This window comes from Apodemus sylvaticus, chromosome X, assembly GCF_947179515.1.
Source record: "Apodemus sylvaticus chromosome X, mApoSyl1.1, whole genome shotgun sequence".
Lineage (NCBI taxonomy): Eukaryota > Metazoa > Chordata > Mammalia > Rodentia > Muridae > Apodemus > Apodemus sylvaticus.
This window is the reverse complement of record NC_067495.1, coordinates 36730329-36738856: the sequence shown is the minus strand read 5'-3', so window position 1 is coordinate 36738856 and position 8528 is coordinate 36730329. Positions and strand designations below refer to the sequence as shown.

The 8528-nt window shown below is 39.7% G+C and overlaps 1 pseudogene; it reads left to right on the top strand.

Annotated features, from left to right (window-relative positions):
- Nucleotides 1–2375: 2375 nt before the first annotated feature.
- Nucleotides 2376–3863, top strand: LOC127674357 (leucine-rich repeat-containing protein 58-like; annotated as a pseudogene).
- The last annotated feature ends 4665 nt before the right edge of the window (nucleotides 3864–8528 follow it).

Below are 8528 nucleotides of genomic sequence, written 5' to 3'. Positions count from 1 at the left end.
CTTCCCATATGTTCCATAAACCTTCTTCTCTCCAACCATTCTCCAATCACCTCTCCCTTTTCTCTGTCCTGATACTCCCCTCTAATTCTAGATCACTCCTTTCCAGGATCAGGACCCTCTCCTTACTTCTTCATGGGAGTCATTTGTTACGCTAATTGTGCCTTGGGTATTCAGAGCTTCAGGCTAATTAATATCCACTTATCAGAGATTGCATTCCATGTGTATTCTTTTGTGATTGGGTTACCTCACCTAGGATGATATTTTCCAGATCCAACCATTTGCCTAAAAATTTTGTGTATTCATTGTTTTTAATTGCTGAGTAGTATTCCATTTTCTGATTAGTATACCACATTTTCTGTATCCGTTCCTCCATTGAGGGACATCTGGGTTCTTTCCAGCTTCTGGTTATTATAAATAAGGCTGCTATGAACATAATGGACAATGTGTCTTTATTGCATGCCAGGGAATCCTTTGGGTATATGCCCAGGAGAAGTATAGCAGGGTCCTCTGGAAGTGTCATGTCCAGTTTTCTGAGGAATCTCCAGACTGATTTCCATAGTGGTTGTACCATCTTACAATCCCACCAGCAGTGGAGGAGTGTTCCTCTTTCTCCACATCCTCGCCAACACTTGCTGTCTCCTGAGTTTTTAACCTTAGCCATTCTGACTGGTGTGAGGTGAAATCTCAGGGTTGTTTTGATTTACATTTCCCTAATGAATAATGATGTTGGGGATTTCTTAAGATGCTTCTCAGCCATCTGAATTTCTTTAGGTGAAAATTCTTTGCTTAGATCTGTACCCCATTTTTTAATAGGGTTATTTGATTCCCTGGGGTCTAACTTCGTAGGTTCTTTGCATATATTGGATATTAGCCCTCTATCAGATGTAGGGTTGGTGAAAATCTTTTCCCAATTTGTTGGTTGTCGTTTTGTCCTTTTGACAGTGTTCTTTGCCTTACAGAAACTTTGTAATTTTATGAGGTCCCATTTGTCACTTCTTGATCTTAGAGCATAAGCTATTGTCCCAGGGATGCAGGGATGGTTCAATATAAGGAAATCCATCAATGCAATCCACTACATAAACAAACTCAAAGAAAAAAAAACATATGATCATTTCATTAGATGCTGAAAAAAGTATTTGACAAAAATCAGCATCCTTTCATGCTAGAAATCTTGGAAAGAACAGGAATTCAAAGCCCATACCTAAACATAGTTAAAGCAATATACAGCAAACCGGTTGCCAACATCAAACTAAATGGAGAGAAACTTGAAGGAATCCCATTAAAATCAGGGACTAGACAAAGGTGCCCTCTCTCTCCATATCTTTTCAATATAGTTTTAGTAGAGCAATTAGACAACATAAGGAGGTCAAAGGGATACAATTTGGAAAGAAAGAAATCAAACTATCATTATTTGCAGATGACATAATTGTCTACTTAAGTGACCTGAAAACCTCCACCAGAGAACTCCTACAGCTGATAAACAACTTCAGGAAAGTGGCTGGTTATAAAATCAACTCAAGCAAATCAGTTGTCCTCCTATACTCAAAGGATAAGCAGGCTGAGAAAGAAGTTAGCGAAATGACACCCTTCACAATAGCCACAAACAATAGAAAGTATCTTGGTGTGACTCTAACCAAACAAGTGAAAGATCTATATGACAAGAACTTCAGGTCGCTGAAGAAGGAAATCGAAGAAGACCTCAGAAAATGGAAAAATCTGCCATGTTCGTGGATTGGCAGGATTAATATAGTTAAAATGGCCATCTTGCCAAAAGCAATATACAGATTCAATGCAATCCCCATAAAAATCCCAACTCAGTTATTCACAGAGTTAGAAAAAGCAATTCTCAAATTCATCTGGAATAACAAAAAACCCAGGATAGCTAAAACTATTCTCAACATTAAAAGAAGTATCCCTGACCTCAAGCAATACTACAGAGCAATAGTGTTAAAAACTGCATGGTATTGGTACAGTGACAGGCAGGAGGATCAATGGAACAGGGTTGAAGATCCAGAAATGAACCTGCACACCTATGGCCACTTGATCCTCGACAAAGGGGCTAAAACCACCCAGTGGAAAAAAGATAACCTTTTCAACAAATGGTGCTGGTTCAATTGGAGGTCAGCATGTAGAAAAATGTGAATTGATCCATTCTTATCTCCAAGTGGATCAAGGACCTCCACATAAAACCAGACACTCTGAAACTAACAGAAAAGAAACTGGGGGAAACCCTTGAGGACATGGGCACAGGGGAAAAGTTCCTGAACAAAAATAATTTTTTTAAAAAAATTATTTTAGACTTCAGTCTTCAGATGGGGCACTCGCTTCAGGTTCCAGGGTGCGCAGCCTCAGCTGGAGGTCTCGGATCTGGTGGGATGAAGGAGGCCGCACTTGAGAAGGCTAAACTCTATTGGTCCAGCCTCAACAGATTGATCAAAGCGCTGGAGTTGGAGCTGAAGCTGGAGAAGCTGGGAGGCGCTGCTGAGGCTGTGACTGAGGCTGAGTCTGAGGCTGAGGTTGAGGCTGAGGCTGAGGCTGAGGCTGAGGCTGAGGCTGCCCTACAACCATCTGAAGCTTGTCCTGTGGGCGCTGGGCAGTGGCTTCCCTCACCTTCAGCAAAGCGCTCACTTCACTACGACCAGAGCTGCTGAAACTGAGTGGCCTGCACATGCTGCTGGCCAGAACTGACTAGGCTTTCAGCTCTCGCTGCCCAACAACCTGGCCCAGTCACAGCTAGGCTGCAGCCTCCAGGTGCTTATCCTCAGCTGCAACTGCTTCCAGGAGCTGCCCACCTCGCTGCTAGAGCTGCAACCCTCAGCCTGGACAGCAACCAGCTTTTCAGCATCCCTGTGGACATCAAGAACTTGTGGAGTTCTTTGGGTGAAAATTCTTTGTTTAGCTCTGTACCCCATTTTTAATAGGGTTATTTGGTATTCTGGGATCTAACTTCTTGAGTTCTTTGTATATATTGGAGATTAGCCCTCTATCTGATGTAGGGCTGGTGAAGATTTTTTCCTAATTTGTTGGTTGCTGATTTGTCCTTTTGACTAAAAAACAAAACAAACAAACAAACAAATACTCGTGGAGTTTAGAGTGTTCGTGCCTTGGAGGAAACTTCATTAAAGAAATCCCACCAGAATTAGCAAATCTGCCTTCTCTGAATTACTTGGTGGTGTGTGAGAACAAGATCCAAAGTGTGCCTCCTCAGCTCTCAGCCTTCGATCCTTCAGTGTGCACAATAACTTGCTGACATAAATACCTTGAGAGATCCTTGATGTTGTTTACCTGGAAGAGTTGAGTTTATGAGGAAACCCAATGGTTGTTCATTTTGTTAAAGATTTAACGTATGACCCATCTCCCCACTCTTCTGGAATTAGCTGCAAGTACCATTAAGATCGGAAGTATTTCTTTTGGAGGGGGCGGGGTTGATAGAGACAGGGTTTCTCTGTGTAGCCCTGACTTTCCTGGAACTCACTCTGTAGACCAGGCTGGCCTCGAACTCAGATATCTGCCTACCTCTGCCTCCCAAGTGCTGGGATTAAAGGCATGCACCACCACTGCCTGGCAGAAGTATTTCTTAAACACTCCTTCTGGTCTTCCTGGGAATCTTCCTATATACTTGGGTTCAGACAACAATTGTCCAAGTCCAAAAAGTGCAGTGCACTCTATTTTGCCTGTTGTGTCAGACAAATTAAGTTTATGGACATATGTAGGAAGTACCCCCTCCCTGCCATGTACTGTGTTTTCCAGAATGCTCCTTCCCCTGCAGCTCTGCTTCACACAACCCAGTGTCCCAGAATGAGTCTGACTCAGAAGATAAAGCCACTGTTGCTGCACACAGAATGCAGAAAGTTCTTGGTTGAGCAGTAGTGGGTATTATAAAATATTAAAACACTAAGCAGAAATTACTTAAAAAGAAACTGGGTCTTGGAGTTGATTGGAGACCTGAGCGTTTTCATCATGAATGTCCATGTAAGAGTTGCCATGTTGTGAAAGAACTGTTTTGCATTCTATCTACACATTTGGCTGGAATGAATCTGGTTCCATGTTTAGATTCTTTGTAATTTGTTGTGAGTTGCAGTTCAAAATTTAGCTTTTGGACATAATTTTCATGTATGTCTTTGAAGAAACACTAACAGGATGGTTCATTCTGAAGAACAGTCATGTATGTAATCAGCCAGAAGTGGTATCATCTGGGACAGCTGAGTTGAATGAAGAGGTCATCACAGCTCTGTTACCAGGGCTGTCCTGGATTATGCTGAACACTACACATAAATAAAATGAGCATTCTCCTTGTGTTACCCCTGGGCTGTTGAAATCCTTTCTGACCAACTGACTGGACAGGAAGGACTCTAACTTAACTGGAATGTTTAAACCAGCTCTTGTTTTATGTGATTGTTATTAACTTTATATAATCTAGTAATGTTGTGTTATAGTACCCTAATACTGGCAAGATTATGGAAGCTTATTATAGAGCAACCTATAGCCTGACACTGTGCAAAACACTTGGGAATATACTTTAACCAACTAGTTGAACAACTTTGTAGATAATACCGGAGCTCTGAGGGCCTAAAGCTCTGACTAACCTGGAACTCAGAGATAGATGTACCTGGAAGATGGGAGATCTTCCAGGTGGCAATTCCATGGAGCATCACCCTCCCTAGTTGCTGATATTATGCGTGTATGTAGAGGCCAGCTCACACAATCATGGGTTCTCTGGAAGGAGAGATGAGTAAAGGAACAGGCTGCAAGAGAAATCATATGGAGAGACACAAAAACACATGGCTTTTGGTTCAAGTCTCCATCTTTAATGATTATGCCTCTCTCCCAAGAAACAAAGGCAGACCAAGCCCCTCCCCTGAAGGCTGGAAACCGGTTCTTCTTGTTCTTCAGGGGGTGGGTGGTCAGGTTGCTGGCTGCTATTCTTGAGAGCAGTGGGCAAGGGGAAGTCACAATTCCTCCCTTCTATTCTTGAGAGCAGTGGGCAGGGGGAGGTCACAATTCCTCCATTTTTTTTTTTAATTTTAAGAAAAACCAGTGGATAACTATATTCGTCAAAAGACGATGGGTGTTAATCAGTGAGGGAAAGCAGAGGCCTCAACCCCCTTAAATATTAATTGACGTCCTTTTCAGGGGAGGGGAAATAGACTGCCTTATTATTTTAAAGGACAGTCTCTCAACATCGACCCCTATGCAGCCAGGCTTACTTTCAGGGAAACTCAGAAGCAGGACATTTCCTTTTTCCCTTGCAGTGCCTTGCCTCGCACCTCATAAGTGGTGCCCATGTTTGTTTTAATTAACAAACATGCATAGATCTGAGTTCTATGCAGCTCCATTTGTGGAGATCCTCTGGTAAAGTAAATGCCCTGTGAATATGAGTTGGCTGGCTTTCATAGCCACCCGTCTTTGAGTCCTGGAAGCCAATGCTGTAGCAGCCCACCTTCGAGTGTTGTATCTGAAAGATAACTGCTTGAAACACAAAATAAGAGATTAAAAGGAAAAACTGCTTGGACTGTTTCTCTGGAGGGTCCATGGTATTTAATTTGGTTGTAAATTAGTAGCTCAGGAATAAAACCTGGCTTGCAAATTAATGGCTAGAGGAAAAGCAGCCTACCTTCCCAATATGGGAGAAGTAGCTTTAAGAACATTATTGAATTAGTCATACTTACCAGCTGACTCAGGGTCTCTGTTTACCTACCATATCAATCTTTCTGACAGCCATCAGACTCCATCTTCATTTTGAGAGAAAATATAAATAGAACATCTTTTCCATAGTAAAACAGGGTCTGGACCGTTCCATGTATTGGTTAACAAGTCCCGCCATTTAACCATGGCAATCCCTTGGTATAAAAACTTGTGAACAATGATTGATTACATTTAGAGGCTTCTCTCGAATGTAGAGAAGTGAAAAGAAATCTTTTTTCCAATTTTTGCATAGCGAGTTACATCCATTTGTCAAAAATGATAGGGCATAAGGCCACATATATAAACCCCTAAATGGGGAGCTGGAGATAAGGAAAGGCGTTAGGGCATTGTTTTACAATAGTGAAAACAAAGATCCTGATGGCGTATTAAAATTAAACATGCCATAGGTTTCCAATAAAGGACAAATTTTGCAACATACAAGCTAATTGTAAAAGGACTAAAAGTATAATTTATAGGTTGGAAAACATTTAATACCATTGTCAGCTCTGCTAACTGAGCTGAGCCCAGGTGTTTCTATAACCACCTGTTGATTATAAATAAGATATCTAGCTCTTCCTTCAGAAGAGCCGTCTATGAAAATCAAGAGTATTTTTATGCAGAGGCTATAAAGATCATACTAGGAAATACAACCTCATGTATATGTAAGAAACATTATTAATCTATCTTAAGGTCAACAGCAATGCCAATAAGTGAATTCTTCCATCTCATCTAGGCATTGGTATGCCTAGTGATAGGAAGCCATATACATTTAGCAAGATTTCCTTGGCTTCCAAATTTTAAAATTTTCTTAAAAATATATATGCCTTAAAAATATATATGCATAATTCAAATTATATGCACGGTAATATCATTTCCCCTCTGTTTTTCTTTTAAAGAAGGTATTGTTTTGTTTTTTTAAAAAAAATGTTTTATATTACCTCATCTTTGAGGATAATAAAGAATCAAATTGTCGAAGATATCTAAAATGAGTAGCCTTTATTTATTAAACGGCCAGTTCCAATGTTTGTTCTAATCTAAATTTGAACACCAAGCATATACCATAACATATGTAATAACTATGTAACTATAGAAAATAAATATAGCATTCTCAGTTGCCCTTTGCTAGAGCAGTTGCAACTATAATGCCCCAAAATGAATCATAGTTATATGTACTTATCTTGATTTTCTAAATTAGAAATATGAGTATCATTTATCTGTAAAAGTTAATTAAGTCCTCTAGAATCAACACCATTATGTGGTAGAAGTAGAAATTGAGGACATCAAGAACAAATCTTTATAGTTTGATGTACATAAAAATATAAAATTATTTTTAAGCCATTACCTTTTTGATGATACAAATAATAAATGTGCTTGTACATCTGAATGTTTCTATATACCCTCTTTGGGATACAAATTTTATGTGCCCTGACCCAAGGGGTCCTGTCCAGGCACCTTTTTAAAGATTAAATTATAAATAAGTATATTGTAGTTGTCTTTAGACACGCCAGAAGAGGGCATTAGATCTCACCACAGGTGGTTGTGAGCCACCATGTGGTCGCTGAGATTTGAGCTCTCATGCTCCATGAATGAGGATCTAGCCTTTAGCGGCTGAGCTATCTCTCTAGGCTTACAAACATAAAAATATAAGAGTTTAGCTCTTAGCACCCATGGCTATCTCTCCAGCCTTTGGGTTAGCATATAAATGTCTAAAGGATAGCAATTTAGAGAACATATCCTTTAAAATTTGAATTACATTTGTATAAACAATTGTAAAAATTAAGAATTAGCAGTATTAAAATTAGAACAATTTAAAGCAATTGTAAACCATGAGCTTTATATATATCTACTATTATTAAAAGATTGATTTTTAACAACTTAAAAATAACTGCTATAGCACCCAAGTGCTGAAGCAGGGAAAACTTAAAGTAATAGATGTTATAAAAACTTTAGTCCCATAGTTGATGTATAATTTATGGGATGTACATATAGAAATATAAAGTAAAGTGCAACAACTTATTTTTTGGATAACAAATATTAATTTTGCCTAAAAAGGCTTGCCATGTAATAGATCAACCATTAATAATAATTAATTTGATTGCTGCTTGAAGCAAGGAATAAACGTTTTATTAGGCACTTAAAACATTTCTTTAAAGTATCTCTATAACATTTTAATAACACATCAATAGTTCTCCTGTGGCAAGCTTAAAGAGATGTCTTAGCCAATTAACTTATTTTAATAACCTTTGAAAATTATTTATTTAAATTTTTTTTAAAAAACCCCAAAACAAGGGCCTGTTTTTCTATAAACAAAATATTTTTATAAACAAATATTTTTATAAAACAAAAGAGATTTCTATAAATAAAATATATTAAAAATGTAAGATCTCAGCTTCTTTTACTGAAACAAAGACAAAACACTCCTTCTCACACAAGACTAGGCTATATTTGAATTGTATTTTGATTTATATCTGTATGAATCTATCACAATATTTTCTAGGCCCAGAGCGCACCTGGTGGGAGAGCGCCAAGGCGGAGGAGGAGGGAGGAGGGCATATTTCTGCACCACGCTGGCCAGAAGTAGCAGCGAGCCCAAGCCTAGCATTGAGTGGGCTCTAGACACCATGCCACCACACACTTAGAAAACCATGGCCCCAGGCGTGGCGCGCAGGGAGGAAGTGGCGCGCAGGGAGACACTTCCCTCCTGTTGTCCCACAAAAAACCTGAGTCCCTTAGGCCATGGCCAGAAGCTGCTTGGTGAGTCCAGAGTCATAGCTGCTGCCCCAGGCCTACCCGTGCCATGCCCCCCTCCCTGGAGTAACCGGTGCGGGCTTGCTCCTTGCTCC